This window comes from Wyeomyia smithii, chromosome 1 (assembly GCF_029784165.1).
Source record: "Wyeomyia smithii strain HCP4-BCI-WySm-NY-G18 chromosome 1, ASM2978416v1, whole genome shotgun sequence".
Taxonomy (NCBI): Eukaryota; Metazoa; Arthropoda; class Insecta; order Diptera; family Culicidae; genus Wyeomyia; species Wyeomyia smithii.
Genome location: NC_073694.1, coordinates 148,386,667 through 148,406,760, shown reverse-complemented (window position 1 = coordinate 148,406,760; position 20,094 = coordinate 148,386,667). Strand labels below are relative to the sequence as shown.

Here is a 20,094-nt window from a genome sequence, read left to right as displayed (position 1 = left end):
AAGAAAACAGTTAATCCACGATAGAGACCCACGAGAAACAGTAGATGTTGGTAATCTTCATCATTTCAATCGTAAATTACGACCCCGTACAATAACCGTCAAAATAGTCCATCGCGTGTTGTCTGAAATGAAATATTTCGGTACGCACAGCAATGTGCTTCCTGGGTTCTGGGAGAGAACCAAGATTTACGCAGCTGTTTAGCGGCTTTTGATCATCCCACCAATAGACGATTACTGTTTAACCACCGAGCTGTCAACACGCGAGAAAGCATTTGAAGCGGCCAGCGTAAAAGCGGTCGCTTTTCTGCTACCTGAGGAGACGCGTGGTACTCGTGTGATTGAGTTGAATTTTCATTCACATCTATCGCAATAGTACTTTAATTTCTACTAACACAAACTTGCATATACATACATACTTCCTTTGAACTATGGCGACGAAAAATACCTTGAATTTTATTATCTTCCATCGGTATGCGAAATATTCGTCCTAATGAATAATTGAGCATACGGTAGGTTTACTGCGAAGGTATATAAGACGGCGACAATTCTGGCCGGGGTCCAAGAAGCACGCACTGCTGCTGCTGGAAAATGTCTTCTCTTACGATCACTTGGTCCAATTTAATTTGCGTACAAACCGGATCACCGCTTTGAGTGCGATACCGTCGAAGGACGGATGGACGGCAGCAGGACCTCCAACATCGACGAATGGCGCAAAGTTCGATAGAACAGCCCAGCATGGGAGAGTAACTTAATTAAAATCGCACACCTCTCTGTGTGCGACGGTTCTGTCTGTCGGTCGGATTTAATTTTATGCATAAATTTCAATCATCCTCCCTTTCCTGTAAGCTCAAATGCACCGTCATTGTTGTTCCAGTTCATCTGATGGAAACGCACGGTGATTTACTTAGGAGAGGGTAAACTATTGGCCACTAAATTTTATTCGTTAATTAATTTTTATGGTTTATCCCATCGGCTCCGCTGTTGCGAAGTAAATCCGCTTATCGTTTACGAAACAAGGATCAGCTAGTTAGTGAGGGTTTTGATGAGTTATTCAAAACAAAGTATTGATGCTGCAAGACGCGGCAAACATCCTAACTTTAACACAGGAGGACTGCAATCTTATCTGATTTAAAAAGTTCTCAGTTTTTCTCTAATCATCAATTCAAGCAGCACATTTGCATAATGTTACCCGAGGTGCTGAAACAAATGAAATGACAACATACTAATATGAGGAGGAATTTCTTCTTTGCGAAATAAAACACTTTGATGTTATGTCTACGTTGCGACGATTGAATGAATAGCACGCAGCTAGAAGGAATATCTAATGCATGCCAACGAATAACAAGAATCATCATTTCGAAATAAATACATAATTTAACATTAACCAGATCGTAATAGAAAAATTGGCCGTTTTTCCCTAGCCCCAAGCGATTGTCAATTAACTACCAGAGAATGACCATTTTAGTATATTTTCACTTATGTGTTGTCCGAACGGGCACGCGGCCAGCTCCATCATAAATCATGAATTCAGAGATTCGGGAGCAAAAATGATGTGTAAACAAATTTCTCACTTCGCTGGTTGGTTCGGGACGGACGGCTACGGCAAAAGCAGTTACTATAAAGCCGACGAAAATTACGAAAGCTGCCTTGCAATGAATGCCAGGAAACAACGTGCGTAAATCAAAGTTGCACGGGGAAATGTTTATATTTTCCAACGTTTCGAATAAACCATGCCAACCCACACACGAGCGGACAATAGGTGGTTTGGTGTGGGGTGTGATCATCGGAAAAGGTAGAAGAAGGGGGCATTTATAAACTATTTGTCTGACCCCGCGTGACATAGACGAAACGCTCCAATAAAGCAGTTTACACCTCAGAAGAATATGATTACATATAAAACCAGAAGGCGAACTCAAAAGTTTGATATGTTTAGCTTTGCATGATCCCAACAAACAGTATTTCGTTTTCCTAATAAATGACACAATAAATATCAACGCTACTTAGTGATGGAAATAGGTACTGACGCCAAAATATTTACGAATTCAGTTGCTGACAGTTTTTTGGTACTCCAACGAGTATGCAAAATATCCCGTCAATTTCGACAGCAATAGACAGGAATGCGAGAAAAACTTTTTGCACTGAAAATAGAGAAATTATTTAACCGTTGGAAAGCGTGCAGATTAGTGAAATATATGTCGATTTAAGCTTGAGTCTGGAGTTCGAATAGCCTACATAAGCATTTACTAAGACTTTTGCCAATCCACTGTTATACTCATTTACTACACTTCCCCCGACTTAATAACCCTTGAACATAAATAATGATCATAAAACAAATACACCTCGGGCCTATTAAAATGAGGCATTTGTCAGTAGGATAATTTTGAAGCACAATTATAAGCTATAATTCTGAAAATCTTTCTTTGAAAGCATGTTCCATTGAGCCACCCACCCACATCCATTACGGAAGCGACGGTAGCGACAGCAGATACTCAATTACAACGATACCGCAGCTCTTCCGAACTGCTTATTTGACGCCGGCGGTAGCGGCTAGATTTAATCCATCGTTTTTTTTTTTTTGTTTCTAGAAACCCGAAATAGACCATTCATCTATTTTATTTCAAATTTTTGACACACAAGAAACGCCAACCGCGTGAGAAAAACCAAAAGTAGGAGAAGAGGAAAACTACATCAACGAAAAAACAGCAGTGCGTCCGACAATACTCTCGAATGATAATTGTTTAGTGAAATTTCTAGGCTGAGCTGGGAGAAGCGGGGGATTTAGGAACAAAATGAGCAATTGCCCAATAAAAATGAAACACGATAGAACAGTGTTTAAGTACTTTCAATCTGCACAGCATTTCTACCAACCATAAAAAACCCTACCATGGCGCATTTCATCCATCAACAAATTTAGGACATTGAATTGTGTCCTTGTGGCAATCGCTCGGTTGTTGCTGCTGCACCGCATTTTTGATGATCCACACTGCGATGGCACGAGGGACTCCTCTACCGTTGACCCCAAGCAAGAATCAGAACCGAAAAATTATCTATCTCTAATTCAACCCAGTTTCGTTTACTGAGGCCCAAGTTCCAACAGTAGTGCCCCATCTATCATGGCGTTGTCACACCATCGCCACCCGCCGTTTGCCGTTTTCGGCGCTTCGGTCGCACGGTAATACAAGCCGGAAAAAACTTGGCATGTGTGAAGAGTAAGCGCGAGGGTTGTCCCCTTTATGACAAGCTTCATTTGTCTTGACACCTACATGGAAACGCCGGAGGAGGCGCTATTACTTTGTTCTGCGATCGCTTTGTATGTGAAAGTAATATCAGTCAAGTCGATGTCATTGGGATATATTCAGCGTACGGTGAATTGTTGGTAACATGGTATGATTTAGAGAATAAGCATTTCATTTTTTTTGTAGTCTGCCACAGTCTTAGGACTTTAAAACATTATTTTTTACTGCACGATATGTGCTGTTCTGTTGCAGACAAATTTTTGAATAAAACGAAAGTATTTTTAAGCAGCAACAAATGTTCAAAACCTAAGAGCAACTACAATTTTTAACCATGGCCAGGTAGAATAAACAATTCTTTCCAATTGAAGCAGTAGAATTTATATAAGGTAATATGCCTTCTCACAATAAGCCTTGTGAGAAGGCATATTACCTTATATAAATTCTTCATGCCACTGCGGGGACAATTTGAAGATAAAAATTTTATATAAAGTAATGTTACTGTAACTTCACAAATCGTGGATCACAAAATTCATAAAATGTGATATATACAAAAATGCTGTACAAGGATAATTGGAAGACCGATAATACGAAGTAACTCATCATCAGGATCAAAGCTGCAACCGCGGCTTCCGTCTAACGATCGTGTTCCAACTTGCTCTTCTCTGGACCCGTTCTTTTATTCTCATTTTTTAGTGGACAGTTGCCAAATATGTTATTTTTGCATTCGAAAAATTAAGTTATGTTTCTGAACAAATCGGCATATTCTGATTTCAAATTTGACAATTTCATCAGAACGTAATTTAATTTTTCGTCTCCAAAAGATATGTTTATTGCAACATTCTTTAACAGTTTTTCTTCAAAAATAGTTGATTAGTTTATTTATACAAATTTATTTAAAAAAAAAAAGGGTTATTGATTGAAAATGCACTTTTCTTAAAAAAAATAGGAGAGTCCTATGGAGCAAGAGGTGGGTAAATCGGCACCAAAGTTAGGATTTTGCATAGTTACCTTATATGAACAATTACCCAAACATTGAGCCAAATCTGAGAAGGTTGTTGACATAAGGTTTGCACACTTGAAACCAAACTAATTTATCAAATAACAAAACATGAGAACAAAAATCAAATGTTTATGTTCAGTAAATCTAATAGGAATTCTAGAACATTTCAGAGAAAAAACCAATTAATGATGTATGCATGAAAGTAACAAAGCTCAAGAAATCAAGATTCACCATATTTTAGAACTTAAATTGTTCGAGACATGAGAACACGACTAGTATGACTAACACTAATGCGAAGTTGCACAGAATGAATTAACGGATTGTCAGAACAAATGTGCGTCGCACCATAAACCCAAAAACATTGTCTAATTTTTTTTGCTTCTCAAAGGTTTACCCCATTTTTTACAGAAATAATCAGGGTTCGCGCCTATATTATGCAAAATATAACAAAAAATCTACGTTCCTGGTTTGCAAATTTAAATTTTTTCTATGAATCTATGAAATTATACAAAAGATACGATCATCCGGAGAGAAAAGACGACAATCAAAGTATCAAACAAAAATTGACCTGAAACTACGTTATCAATCAGTGAAAAAAATTTATGTTTTCATGAGTATTTTACTGGGCCACAATTCGTAGATCATTAGTATTTTAAGCGAAATTTGCGACCAGGTTATCAAAACATGCTTCGATGAGGAATGTTCTTCTTGAATATGAACCTAAATTGGGTTATTGAGATCTCGCGAATTATTTTGTTAATGAGGATTTTTATCAAAAAATTTGGGATATTTTGCTATTGTTCTTGTACAAGTCCAAAAGTGAAATAAATTGTTGACCTTTCCCATTTTTTATTTATTTTATTTAAAAATAACATTCACCATTTTTCCTAAGAATAAATTCATAACCCAACGGTAAAAAGAATTCAGCTTTGACCCCGACGTGATTTGAACACGCAACCTTCTGATCTGGAGTCAGACGCGCTACCGTTGCGCCACGGAGTCGCTTGCATTCGCCGGTGGTACATTTCCAAGCATATTTCATCCTTCCATTATCCGCACACTGTTGCTATTTCTATCACGCGAAAGAACAAGTGTTTTCCGAATCAGAGAATCAAAGCAAAGATAAAAAAAAAAATAAATATGCGAGAAAACTCACACCGCCGGCGGTGGCTAGAGGGAGAACAGCTAATTTAATAATAAATTGTTGACCACTTCGATAACGTCGTCGTGAGAATATGACACACACAGCCCCCAGCTACGTAGTGGTGCCCCACGTCGGTGTGTTTACCAATTCAAAAATTGACAATCAACCACTTTGGCTTTGTATTCAGAAGCACGCAATCGTGCAAACATCCAACGGTTACTCTACGCCTCCCGCGTCCTCCACACAACCAAGGTACAATGACAAAAATAAACCTATACCCTGATATTCGCATATGTCAGCACCAAAGCTCATCGCTGTTACCGCCTGGATAGCCCCAGTCACCAACCAAAACCACCGCAACTTTCGGCGTATAGACGAGGCGAGTTTTTCGTGCATGTTGCACCAACGATCAACTATAATAAAATCAACCTCGGTTCAGTCGTGTTTTCAATGTTTACTCGATACTTGAATGTGGTTGTTGATGTTTTTGCTGCGAACGCCAAACGCTTTGTTGGCCACCATCCCTTGCTGGTGGTAAAAAACCACTAGGTATAGGGCAAGTTACGCTTCATACACCAAAAATGAGCAACAAAGTTTACAAACTCGAACTGGCCGACCCGCCGCTCATAAAACTCGCTCGGTGGTCGGTACTGCTGGAGGCTGAGGTACGAATGGTTAGAACAAAGGTAAATGGTTGCCAGTATTTTACTTGGAGCCGAAAAACATACCATATGCTCCAAAATGACCGAGCTGAATTAGAATAAATCAAACAAAAACCAAAATAAACAATGAGAACCACAGTACACAGTATATATATAGTGCTAATAAAAATTACGCCCTCAATTCTGATTGCTTTATGTTAACACACCAAAGCTCAATAGTGTGATGAAGAGCGCCAGTTTTGAAAGCCTGATACCGTTCTGGATCGAATTGCGAACAGATACGCTATTTAAATTGTTCGTTAGCTCGAAAAATTTAACTAATGTTGGTGTAATATTTAAAACAATAAATTCAAACATGGTTAGAGAACTGGTAATTTTAGTAAACGTGGTAAAATATTTTAGCAAATTCACATCAAATCTGAAATATTCTTTCGAAGCCTGTTGATCTCTGACAACTTAATATTCGCATGAAATGTCCTTAATGATCACACGAAAAATTTATGAAGTATCGCTTGCAAGAAACACTTGATGAGATTTATTTGCATCCTAGAGAGCAACTGTAACTTGTATCTATTTACAACTGAAATCTTCAAATGAGTGCCAATACGGGTGACAACTAAAATTTTTTATTTTTTTTACTGCTGTCAGAGGTGGGTGAACTTAAAAAAAAAGATTTATTTCTTATGAAGATACACTCATCATGAACGAAAAAAAATCGAACATTTGAGAAAAATCCGTTACCGGCCTTTCGATGAAGCTTTCTTATGATGCTGGAACAAGAGCGTTGTACGGCCTTCACGACAACTTTTCGAATGCAGCTTTTGATTCTACAAATCAACTGTTTGCAGTAAGTTGATCTCCAATTATTACACTGTGCTACAGCGATTTAGAACTTCTGAAGTGACCTAGTGTAAATTGTAGGTCTTGTTGAGTGTAACATTCACTCATACTAGAAATTTTCCAAACACCCCCAAAATCTGAAGTTATGGTCAAAATACGGTTTTTTGGACCTCACCGCATACAACTTTTTTTAACTCAGTCATTTCTGAACCGATTTCTAATATTTTAGCAGTTTTGGAAAGAAAATCAACGGAGCTTTCAAAATATTACAGGTTAGTACTAATATCACTGACACATGTTAAGTTATTTGAGTTTAAATCTAACTTTTTGAACTTTTTCACGCAATATTTCAAACAAACTTAAAATTTGCCACCTGTTTTCGTGAGAAAGATACTACAAATACACTAAAATTTTGAAAGTGTATTCAATGATGAATCAAACAAAAGTGGTTTTGTGAAAAACAGTGAATATTTTGCTGAGTTATATATTTTTAATGAAAACAGGAATTTTTGGCTTCTATCGCTCAATCAATTCACGGTGCTACAAATGGAGAAAAAATGCAAGAACTTCTAAAGTGACCTAGTGTAGGTTGTAGGTCTTGTTGAGTGTAACATTCGCTCATACTAGAAATTTTCCGAACACCTCTAAAATTTGAAGTTATGGTCAAAATACGGTTTTGAACCTCAGCGCATACATTTTTTTTAACTCAGTCATTTCTTGACCAGCAGTTTTGGAAAGGGGATAAACATGATTTTTTAAATATTTACAGATTTGTACGAATATCACCAAAACATGTTGAGTTATTTGAGTTTAAATCTAAATTTTTAGACTTTTTCACGCAATTTTTCAACTTAACATGAAATTCCAAAAAGAGACAGTTCCAAAAGATTGTTTTCCAAAAATTGAGGCCGTAAGTTCAGAATTGTACAAAAATACACAAAAGAGTTGAAATGATCGAATATAAGGTTGAACATTCCTGAGCACTCATAAACAAAACCTTCCCGGAATCGGTGGATAAAACAAGACCACATAATTTTGAAGAAACATCAGTTGGGTTACCACGGTTCAAACCAATACCCTCCCTCTCCCTTTCCCAATACCAATTGATTGAAATATTAAAAAGTGACTAATTGGAAACGTGGCGCTCGTGGTATTTTTCAACGTCGACCAACGCACAACAACACCACCGGAATGAATGCTGGTCCCGACTGCGAAGGGTAGGAAGTCGATCAAGAGCACACACACGTGCCTTCCGGTAATTTGATAATGTTTATTTTCAATCTCCAGCACACACCTACTGGAGTCGGGGGCAATATGCGCGAGCTTTGTGCTAAGAAATATTCGACTGACGTTGGCCAGCCTAGGTTCCTCTGGGAACCTTCTGCTGGAACGAAGCTTTCGAAACTTTGGGTGAATCATGTAAATGCAACTTGATTTTTGCTGATTAAAATAATCTAGTTTTCCTTGGTAAGTGGTAGTGAATAAAACACAGCAGTCATTTATATTAGAGACATTCCATGGAAAATAGTAAAAAAAAAATTTTTTAGCATGATGTTTTCGATATCACTGAAACTTTTCACAGTTCTTCCTTTTTGGTAAAGAGGTCATTTTATGCTATCAGTTTTTTCATGTAAGCTCGCAACTGCTGACAGTAGTACAATACGTACTACTGTCTGTCAAAATTTGGTCAAAAACGATTGAGTATTTTGACATTCTTACTCTGAACTTTTTTTAGGTGTGTTTAAGTGTTAAAAATTAATCACTGATACCAATCCAACGCGCTGTTTTTGCACTATAATCGATCATTTTTTTCAGGTACTTTTTGAGATGTTTGATATTTTGTGACAATTTCTAAAATGTGGCACAGGAAAAAAAGTATTTTAACAGTATATATATTTTTTTCTAGAACCACACGTTTATTACCTGCAACTTTTCTGAAGACACCATTTCAACCAAACAAGCCATGTTTCTGATATAGAAGATTTTATTTATCAGTTACCATTTTGGATCGGTCATTTTGAAACAGCAGTCGCGAAACTACATGAAAAACTGAAAAACAACTGTGAAAAGTTTCAGCGAAATCTGAAACGATCGATCAGCATCGATTTGCGAAGTTGCGTGGACTGCCTCATTATAAAACTCGCCAGATTTTTAACTGTGGATATTAATAAGTCATTTAACTGAATTAAGAACGCGAAGCAGGTCTTTTCTCATAGACAATTTGTTTACCCGTTTCTCAAACTTTTTAAAAACTCATGAATAGAAAAACTGCTCGAAAATTGCTCCACCAAGTTTATTATAAATATCAAATGTTCATCATATATTTAATATTAAAAAAGTAGGAGGGTGGTATCCAAGACAAGTCCACTTAGTTGTCCTACGTCGACTATAGTTTTATATTTCATTTTGTGTCGACAGGCTCTGTTTGATTTGAGCACGTTTTACTTTTGGCACGGTTCGATTTTGACACACATGTGCCCGAAACGAGCGATTATTTTTTAGTTTTCTTGTTTTTAATCAAGTTAAGCTCTACATCCTCCTAAAAAAAGGTAGGTAGCTGGTTCCTTATGTTGCCGAAGCGGATGACCGGAATTGCAACAACTGCCAAGCAAAGATGATACATAACAAAAAATTTCCTGCATGTACTAGTTCATGGAAAAAGTAACGATAACAAATTAGTTTTTGTCGAAAATGTATACACTAAGGTCGCTTTTCACGCGGTTTTTTACGCGGCTTTTTCACGCGGATTCCGGACTTTACGCGGTTTTTTTTTACGCGGATTCATATGCTTTACACTTTTTTTACACGGACTCCGGAATTTACGTGGTATTTTCTACGCGGCACGTATCCCCCGCGTGAAAAGCGACTTTAGTGTATTTACAAATATATTGAAGCTTACATAAAATTTCAGGTCAATTTAAACATTTTATCACTAAGCAGAATCAGAAAAAAAAATTAATCTGTTAGTGTAGACTAGACTAGACTAGACTAGTAAGCACACCCAACGCAAACGGGGAACATTTTATTACTTTGGGGCAATTTTTTATTATTTATTGTGTCTTATGACTGCGCATTATACACAATTAGTAACAACTAAAAAGTAACAAAAAATATGACGGCCACACGCTTGTATGTGTTTCTGCAGGAGAACATACAGCCAAGCACCGCAATGCATGTGTTAGCAAAACTTCACTCGCTGCATTTGTATTGATGCAACGATCAGATTAATTTTTGTCCTCTCCATCCACACATAATGAGAATCTCACCCGTCAACCTCAAATGTCTAATTAGAAACACTTTCGTTTCGTCCCCCAGTGTTTACTTGAAATGAAAATATGTTATACTGTCTGAACAGAGTTGCCGAAGTTGCGAATATTGTTCTGGATGGGCACGAATTTTGTATTTTCAAACAGGTGCAAATGAGTTTCCATGAACCAATGAGTATGTTTTCTGGATAGCTTGCAAGAAAGCGAATGTTTTTGTTTTTCTCTAACGCAGTTTACAGATCGTGATGTCATTTGGAGATGCATTTCAAGTCTTTGAAATCATCAACGTTTGCATACTCTATGACGGGGAAAATGCTGCTTGGCAGCTCTTGTCATATTCTTTCTCTACTCCGTATGCATACAACGCGCGAACTAATACACGCTCACCGGATGAATTGGAGATTGAAGAAACTTGTAATATGTGCAACATATGCGACGGTGTGTGAATTTTTTTTCTTGCGATGGAAAGGGAGCAGTTTTTGACAGAAAAAATCGTGCATGTGGTTGAAACGACCATTATTAGATAGTCGAACTCCCGTAACACGTGCTAAATATATGACAGTATGTGTTGTTACTTGACTGGGGAAGAATTTTATTGCCTTTTAAGTAATAGGTTTGTTACCTTTAAGGCAATTTTGCGCTATTGCTTCTAGAGTAACAAGGAAAGTTTGCGTGCAGAATCAGAAAAAAATTTAATCAGTTTCAAGATACCAAAAGAAAGAACGAAGATGTCATGTTTGAAAGTCACCTGTCTATTATTTTAAAAAATAAATCAGGTTAGAGTGATAAACAACATTAGACTCAGCAATCAATCTATGCCTGGTGTGGTAATCAAGATTATCCATTAGGAACCGGAATAAATGAATTAACTCTATCTTGGTGTTGATTTGACATAGGAAACATGCTAATTAGTTAAAATGAAGGTATTCTATTGTACCTTAAGAGAAAAATATAAGCAAATTACTTCGTCAATCGCCGGATAAAATTGCAAACTTTCCCTGGAATTTGCGCCATCAGTTTCTGCAAGCATGCCTGATCCACATCAGTGACTAGTTTGTTCCAATGTCTCGCTATCTGTGCAACCATTTTTCTCTTGATTATTGCCCAGCACATTTCGATTGGGCGGAATTGGGGACAATTGGGTAGGCTGATATCCTTTATAATGAAATCCACTTTTGTTATCGCGGAATCACTGAGCTACCTCCCGGTTGTAGTGGCAGCAGGGCTGTTGTGTTCACTGTTTCAAATTTTCTGGAAATTTATTACTTTGAGTTTAATCGTGTGAACTGTAATGTTGTAAACTCGGTATCTGTGCTGTACATTAGCATTACGCGAATACTCCACGAAAGAAATTTAAACGTTTCATTACGATAAAGATAGCAAGCATCACGTTTATAATGTCATTCTCGCTTCACTAAAGGAACGGTCATCCTTTGGTTGGATTTTCAGAAAGATTTCATTTCGTAACCGTGAACGATGCTCGTGAATTATTTCATCGAAGCATAACAGCTCGTTTTAAGGATGAAATTCTAGTATGTATGAAAGGGTGCTGCACTCATTGGAAGTGAAAATTGAAAAAGAATGGCTGTAATTTTCACAGAATTCCGATAGTCAAAATTATTTTTATCAGCCTGCTTAATCCTGCAAAAACTTAACAGTTTGACGTCTGTGTGCGTTAATAAACGGTTGAGCTTACTTTCCGAGGCACTCTTACTTGTATAACGTTGTGTCCATCGTCTTGTTCGTGATAAAAGCCTTCGTTTCGTTTCATGTTTCGTTGTCCATAACCAACTACCCTGTGTACTTCTTAAAAACCCTCTCGCACAACTTTCGAGCGCGTGTTTTAGCCAATAGGTTTTGTTTAAGCGTCCTGTTAAGTTGCTTACAGGCACGGAGAAAACGGTGGCCTAGAATTATGTCTGATTTAGACGCATTAGAAAAAATTCTTGGTGCTTATCCAACAACAACGATAGGCTTGCGCAGTGTCAAATAAGTGTTGTTTGAACAAAAAAAATTCTACAGGCACAATATCGCCAAGAGTGCATAAATGACATACTTCAGAGTGTTCCTATATATGTTGATAAAATAGATTTTAACGGAAGGCTGGGAATAAAATATGTAAGACACTGCACAAACGAATTGATTCTGTCTGTTGACTCCGTAATCTTTGCAACTAAAAATCCCACTAATTACAGTGTTTAGTCATACGTCGGCATATCATACAACACCTAGAGCTGTATATATTTTATTCTTTTTTCGCTGTTAATAGTATTTTGAAATAGTTGATTTTCCTATTTCAACTTGGTTGCAAATCTCAATGCTTGCATCATGATTAAATGTAATCATTTCTGATGTTGTTTTATGCTTACCTTCTTCTTAATATTCATCTATGTACAGTATTCTTTAACTTATACTTGTATATACTTACTTGTACACTGAGAAAGTGTTTTTTGCTTTTCGCTCGATTGAGCTAGACGAGCTATTTGCACTCCTGTCACTTATTTTCTGGCACCCCCAACAAGACTGATAACTTGATAATTTAGTAACTTGCTATCAAAATTTACTTGTCGATTTACGCTAGCATTCTCACTTCGTCAAAATAGATAAATATGATATAAAATTATAAAACGATTATTTAAACCTTGTTTGTGGGAAATAAAAATGTTCAGGTTGAAATTATCCACAAAAATCTCCTATCTTTGCATGATCAATTTCATTCATTATTATGATTATAGACTATAGGTAGCTATTCCAAACAAATCATCAGCCGACTTTTAAATTAATTAATTAAATAATTTATTAGTTATTATTATGACCACAGTTAGATTGACAAATCAGATAGCCATTTAGCGATTATGTTCCCAGTGACTAATGATCATTGCTAGCATGGATCAAATTAATCCAAAGCAAAATCTCCAGCTTGTTACATCTTACCGTATAATCCCACCGTTTGCTGTTCGGCACATGTTTGTTCTGTATAGCACACAGCTGCCATACTTCAGCAGCCCTCACCAAGGAGGAAGCAACGAAATGAATAAATAAACGTGTACACACAGAAAAATACACGCGCTAGCCATGCAAACATAAGGACGGAATCTTGCTGCTGGTTTTCGTGTATTGTCTCACTCGCACAGTTCTCAATTCTTAGCGAGTAGTCACAGGCAAGCCTCGGAAAAGCAGTACAACTCAAAGCATCCGGACTGGCAGGGAGCCCGGGTAGCTCAGTCGGTAGAGCGTTGGACTTTTAATCCAACGGTCTAGGGTTCAAGTCCCTATTCGGGCGAGTGATATTTTTTAATTATTAAATTATGCAAGTTTTTTTATTACATGCTATTGGGTGATAAAAAAAAATTTGTCAGAAGTGGGATTCGAACCCACGCCCTCAGAGAGGACCAGAACGCTCATTCTAACCCATCGGACACGTGCTAGGGAATTATCGTCATCATCATTCAATTCATCCTTTTCCTGATGGTGCTCGAAACCCCCAAACACTAGGATGGTAAGATTTTACTCTTGAGTCTGGCGCCTTAGACCGCTCGGCCATCCTGACATCTGCCCTACGTTCGAAGGAAAACGATTCCAGCCTAGCTGCCAGCTCGACCGACCGATCCTAGTCTCACATCATATTGTCGATTGCGGGAGAATTTATCTCGCAAGATGCATGCAAAACGCCGTAGAAGTGCGCGGGTATAACCAATCATGAGGTGTCTTCTACAAAAAGTGCGCAAATCCAATTTCCGCACTTTTTGTAGAAGATATTACTGCGGTTGGACGTACCCGCGCACTTCTACAAGAATTTTTCGCGAAAAAATTTGTCGCAATCAACAATACAGTGAAGGGTGCGCGCGCATGCGTAGTGAGTCACTATCGCATTGTTACTAAAATGAGCGGTGATGACATGCGCAGTAGAAGGCAGATGCGCTCAACCACCAAGACAGTAGTTGTTTACTTGTTACGACGACGCTACAGGCGGAGAGCTTCTACACCATTGTTGACTCTTGCAAAACGTGAGACCAACAATATTTTCCCTTGACCGGTTTAGCAACTTTCAAGCGGGGACTACGAGTAAAATGACCGTGACATATTATGCGGTGGTGTCATCGCCATTATTATTATCATTATTTTATATCAGCCTTTAGCAATATTATAATTTTGAGCAGAATTAATCAAATGAAATTGATTGTATTACTGTTGATTACCCCTAAGCATTACAATCGAGCGGCTCCATGGCTCAGTTGGTTAGAGCGTCGTGCTAATAACGCGAAGGTCGTGAGTTCGATCCTCTCTGGAGCCAACTATATTATTTTTATCATTTCAAAATTTCAATATTTTCATTTATTTCGTCAAACAAAAGTAGTCTATGGGCAAACTCATAACTTACTATACTATGAGTAATATATACTGATATACTATAAGTATAGTTGCTTAAATTGTAACGGGCTATATTAACACTTGAAAAACATGAGATTAGCCCAATCTCATCCCCTAGAAGGACAAGAACAAAAAGTTGAGTTAGATACCTAAAAATGAACAGTACTGTATTTACCAACAAAACACATGAATAGTTTTATTATGAAATAATAAGTATAAGGCTGACTATGAACAAAGTGGACCCTTAGGAAACCGGAGGGGTTTGACCAGATACTATATTTTATATAGTTATTTAAAAAATGTATTATCAACCCAATCTGAAAGGTAGTGAGATATCTGGCATAACCAATAATGAGCTAAAAACTAACTCTAGATGTTAAGTGGTTCCCTCATCAGAATGTTTTATATGAGCCATTTCATGCTTGTTAACGTTTCCTGCGTGAATCGTAATCTATGAAACATCGATAAGGTAAAACAGTTTACTAAACATTATTTGTGTTTTATTTCAAGTTATGATAAACTACGTTATTTACCATAGCGTGTTGAATACCTCAATTGGCTTCCACAAACTTTAAGTGTTTTAGCTTCATAGTCATTCTACCGAAGCCCGTCTAGAAATTAACTTGGGCACTAGAGGGTTAATGCAGGGTGATTTTTTAAGAATTTGGGAAATAAAGCCGATAAATTGGTTTATGCCATTTACTTTTTAAAGATAATTTCATTCAAATGTTGGCCACGGCTACGTTTTAAATGGTACATACGAAAAGTCCAATTTTGGGTCACTTTTTAGAGCATTTCGGCTGGTATCTCGCGAATAACGTGTGTAATATTGTCTTCCAAGGCTGGAATTGTTGTTGGCTTATCCGCATAGACGAAAGACTTAACGTAGCCCCAAAGAAAAAAATCTAGCGGTGTTAAATCGCATGATCTAGGCGGCCAATTCACCGGTCCATTTCATGGGATGAATTGCTCACCGAACTCATTCCGCAATATGTCCATTGATTCGCGCGATGTGTGGCACGTTGCTCCGTCTTGCTGAACCCAATTGTCAACAAGACCCAGCTCTTCCATTTCCGGCAAAAAAAATCAGAAATCGTCGCGCGATAGCGAGCGCCATTGACCGTAACGTTGCGATTTAAATCATCTTTGAAGAAGTACGGACCAATGATGCCTCCAGCGTGTAAACCGCACCAAACCGTGCATTTTTCTGGGTGCATTGGCGATTCTTGTATTGCCTCTGGTTGCTCTTCGATCCAAATGCGGCAATTTTGCTGATTAACATACCCATTTAACCAGAAATGAGCTTCGTCACTGAACACAATTTTTCGGTAAAAAAAATGGATTTTCGGCAAGTTGTTCTAAGGCCCATTCACCAAAAATTCGAAGTTGTTCGGCTTCAATTCTTGTACGAGCTGTATTTTGTAAAGCTTTACACCAAGATCCTTTCGTAAAATCTTCCATGTAGTCGAATAACACAAGCCCAATTGCTGCGAACGGCGTCGAATTGACATTTAACGGTCTTCCACTACACTGGCTGATACGGCAGCAATATTTTCTTCTGTACGCACTCTATGTATAAGTGTTGGTGGGTTTATGTCCAACAGAGTAAGACTGGTTTGAAATTTTGTCACAATTGCTTGAATAGCTTGCTCAGTAGGTTGATTATGACGACCATGAAATGGTCGTAATGCGCGAAAAACATTTTTCACAGAGGACGAATTTTGGTAATAAAATTCGATTATTCGTAAGCGTTGTTCAGGCGTAAGTCTGTTCATGGTGAAATGGCAAACCAAACTGAGTACATTTGACTTTGACAGCTGTCAGAACTCCCGCGTGAACTGTCAAATCTGAATACACGAAAAACCAAATGGCAAAAAAATCACCCTTTAGTAAAATTAACGAGCTTTGGAAGTTCTTGTTCTTGTTTGATCTTGTTGAATTGAAGTAATTTTTTTACTAGTAACGAGTTATAAATAAATTTGAAATTTTTTTGAGGCTCTCTTACTTCACAACAAACATGCAAAATCTCTCTCACTCTCTCACTCTCTCATTTTTATGCAAGTATTTTTTGTTTGGTTTATGCATGCCCAGCTCTGTTCAAAATGCCGTCGAAACAAGGAGCATTCTGCTAGCGCATTGTACAGTTCGCTATGAACTGCACAAAAATATGGCAAAAGCCAAACCATTTGAAAGCGAAAATCTTCCGGTTTCGACTGTGTATAATATCCTGAAAACCTCAACAATAATCCACCAGGAAGGTAGTGGAAGACCGGCCAGAGTTGTGGGTAGCAAAAGACCTTATTCTTCTTGTCTAAATCATGGCGGTTTGGCTATCAATTAAGATGTATACCAGAAGGAATGTTTAAACGAAATTTCAATTCCATTTTTTCCACGATACCATACCGATGAAAGGTATGCATTTTGGCCAGATAAAATATCATTGCATTACGCCAAAAAACACAAACATTACTGCACAACCACTCGACTCCATTTGTACCCCAAATATGCAGCCCAACGGATCTACCTTTAGGTTCCTTCGGTACAAAAATAAAAGGTGATCAACGAGCTGCAAGCAGTTGATTGGTGGAATCAAGAGATGCAAAAGTCGACTTGAAGGCCGTACAACTTCCTTGTTTCGACATCATAGAAAGCTTCGTCGGAAGGCAGTAACGGCCCTTTCTCAAATGTTCAATACATTATTATTTTCGTTCATAATTTTTTTGCCATTTTTCTGACAGCAGAAGAAATTTTTTTTGAGCCACCCGATAAAAACATGTTTTACTTACCCAGAGCTTTAATAACTTTTGGAATACAAGGGAGCAGTAACTCGCTGATTACAATTGTCAAACTCAAAACTTTAGTTCTATGTTAGATTCGGAGAGCGGCACAAAAAAATGTTGCCATTCATGGCAAAAATTCATATTATGGAGTGGTATAAAACTAAGAAGAATAGCTTTCCGGAGCACACGCGAGGTGAAATGCTTTAAAACTGATGTCTTGTAAGAAAATCACAACTACGTTGGATGATTACTTAAATCTAAATATACTAGTTTCATAACATTTCCACCCAACTAGTTGAGTACTTTAAATTTCAGTAATTTTACTATCAAAACTGAGCTGTTCAGTAGTACCATGTAAATAAATTGAACTATCAAGTATTTAAAATCCAGTATCCGATTCTAGATAAAATCCGAAAGCCAAAATTTGGCAACGGAAATTCGGAACTGAAAGTGCCTTCATATTCTAGTAACGTTAGATCATATAAATCAGTTTGAGGTTCAAGCACCTAATAAATTACGAATTATTGTGTAGAATTAGAATATAATTCAAATTCGAATATTTTATGTTCTTAAAATGGTGGGCAAATCATTTTTGCATCTGCCAACAAAAGCGTTGATATTGATGCCCGCGTAATAAAATATTGATTATTTTCGAGGAGTAAACTTCAAAGTCAGGAAATAAAATGCAAATTTGTCCAGTCCAGCTTTCTGGGATTTCAGTATATGCTGCCAATCTGCCTGTGGCCGACGCGATTCTTGTTCACTCAACTTTTTCTGAATTAACTTCAAAAAGACAGGTTTAGAATTTTATTGTGCTTTTTTAACTTCTGAGCATTTATAAACCCGGTCGAATAAAAGCAATAACATTTACCATTAAAAGAACCTGGCTTGTCAAAGAATCGATAGATTTTTTGCTACCGAGTGGTTACACAAATTCAATTCTGTGCAACCATGAATAACCGCAGAGTTTGCAAACCTCTTCTGTTGAATTGCAACTAGATCAATCAATTTGTTTCAGTGCGATCCATCGGTTTTACTCCAAAAGGAAGCAAAAACGTTCAGTTGGAACGTTTGGCATACAAGCTTCAAATAAACTTTAGTTTCGCATTGTGATATTGCGGCATGCAACAATCAAATTTCGTAAAATTGGTTAGAACAGTGTGCAGCTATCAGCATTCGGTTGGGAAGTGAATACCACTTCAATTTCGAAATTTAGGATAGCTAATTTGGCACTCGCTAATTCTCAATCGTAATTATTTGAACAATTTTAATCAAATCGTTATCTCAGTTGAACAAATACCATCTACGAATAACTCCCACCGTGTTTAATTACAATTACGGTCGGATAGGAAAAAATGGGAACAACGCTCGTGGCGAAATGAAAAAAAAAAAACGTGGAATCAAACCGCAACAGGCGCCCGTGTTCGACCAAGATTCGAAGCATTCATTGAAAGTAAATAGAACGTTCACTGTTTAAGTTCGTTTTTTGATCCAATTTTTTTCGTTTTGTTTTTCATCTGCATTGCTACCTTCCATCGCCAGCATCATTCAATCAAATTTCAAAGGTTTAGAATAAACACATGTTCGTTGTAGCGAAAAGTTGCGACAGGAAGATTTTTCAAAGCGAGGAACAAACAGCGGAGGCCCTATTGCGAGTAAAAGGGAATGAAAGGATTTTGAATTCAATTCTACCTGTTGGCAAAACATATCAGTTGCAGAGACAGGCGAAACAACAATGTTTTCCTACTGAGGAAACGGATCTGCCTTATTTGTCTTGAATATATTTCTGTCAGAAAAATGAAACACAAAGCAAGCAGGAGTTGAGTAATTGATTCCAAACATGGCAAGCTTCAGCGAATGTCATCGCCAAAAGCATAGGGGCGCAAACATCGGAATGTACGTAAACATCGTATCAGTCCATGATTGATAACATGCCATGCTGATAACTTAACCGTATTGTGTAAGTCATATAACAAGAAACAAAGCTGGCACGAAATTGCCAGTAAAGCGTTACTGGAAGTCGTCGGAAACTTCGTTTTGCATCGCAACAGAGCGCGTCGGTGGTGTAATGGTCAGCATAGTTGCCTTCCAAGCAGTTGATCCGGGTTCGATTCCCGGCCGACGCAGGATATTTTTTAATACCAGGTAGGAATGTTCAGTTTTAGGTTGTTTTTGCCATTTCTTCGTTATTAACAGTTTTCATGCATTTTTTTGCTGAATAACGTTTCCTAGCATTTATACATATCTTTGTTTTCATTCTTTTTCATATTTTTTTCCAGTTTTTATTTGCATGTCATCTATCGTGTATTCTGTTCCATCACTTAAGACGCTATTGTTTATAAACGTTTTTTTTTGTACATATTTATCATCCCTCATTTTGATACTTGACTCTCCCTCTCTACCTCGTTTACTCTCTCTCTCCCTCTCTCTCTATCTATCTATCTCTCTCATTGGATGGATCCCACTGCGATCAGTAGTTTTTTTGATCTTTTGTTGCATTGTCTGCACGTTTTTGCTGTTAGCATATTTTTGTTTTTCTTTACCTTTTTTCAGTGTTACTTATTGAGGAGTAACCTGCTCCGTGTTATAGTGTTTTTGTGTTCTCCTTCAGACTTAGTAACCCACTTCCTTCCTTATCGACCTTAACATATCCTCCTGCAAGCTATCACTCTAACATTCTTTTTCATATCTATTTTTTCCAGTAAATATTCCTTTTCTTTTTTCGGTTTTTATTTTGGTGTACTCTGTTTTGAATTCCTTTCGACGCAATTGTTTACAGTATACAGTTTTTTTAT

The 20,094-nt window shown here is 37.5% G+C and overlaps 1 protein-coding gene and 5 non-coding genes across 12 annotated transcripts in view; 3 read left to right on the top strand and 3 right to left on the bottom strand.

Moving 5' to 3' along the window:
• LOC129727911 (polypyrimidine tract-binding protein 2) overlaps positions 1-20,094 on the bottom strand; it is a 594,233-nt gene that overhangs the window by 465,278 nt on the left and 108,861 nt on the right. The gene's annotated exons all lie outside the window — the stretch shown is intronic.
• Trnaw-cca (transfer RNA tryptophan (anticodon CCA)) lies at positions 5,167-5,238 on the bottom strand. Its single transcript has one exon. It is a non-coding gene; the product is annotated as a tRNA-Trp (tRNA).
• On the top strand, positions 13,359-13,431 carry Trnak-uuu (transfer RNA lysine (anticodon UUU)). The gene has a single exon. It is a non-coding gene; the product is annotated as a tRNA-Lys (tRNA).
• On the bottom strand, positions 13,502-13,698 carry Trnal-caa (transfer RNA leucine (anticodon CAA)). Its single transcript has 2 exons — positions 13,661-13,698; positions 13,502-13,546 (listed from the first exon to the last, which is right to left on the bottom strand). It is a non-coding gene; the product is annotated as a tRNA-Leu (tRNA).
• On the top strand, positions 14,369-14,442 carry Trnai-aau (transfer RNA isoleucine (anticodon AAU)). Its single transcript has one exon. It is a non-coding gene; the product is annotated as a tRNA-Ile (tRNA).
• Trnag-ucc (transfer RNA glycine (anticodon UCC)) lies at positions 19,354-19,425 on the top strand. The gene has a single exon. It is a non-coding gene; the product is annotated as a tRNA-Gly (tRNA).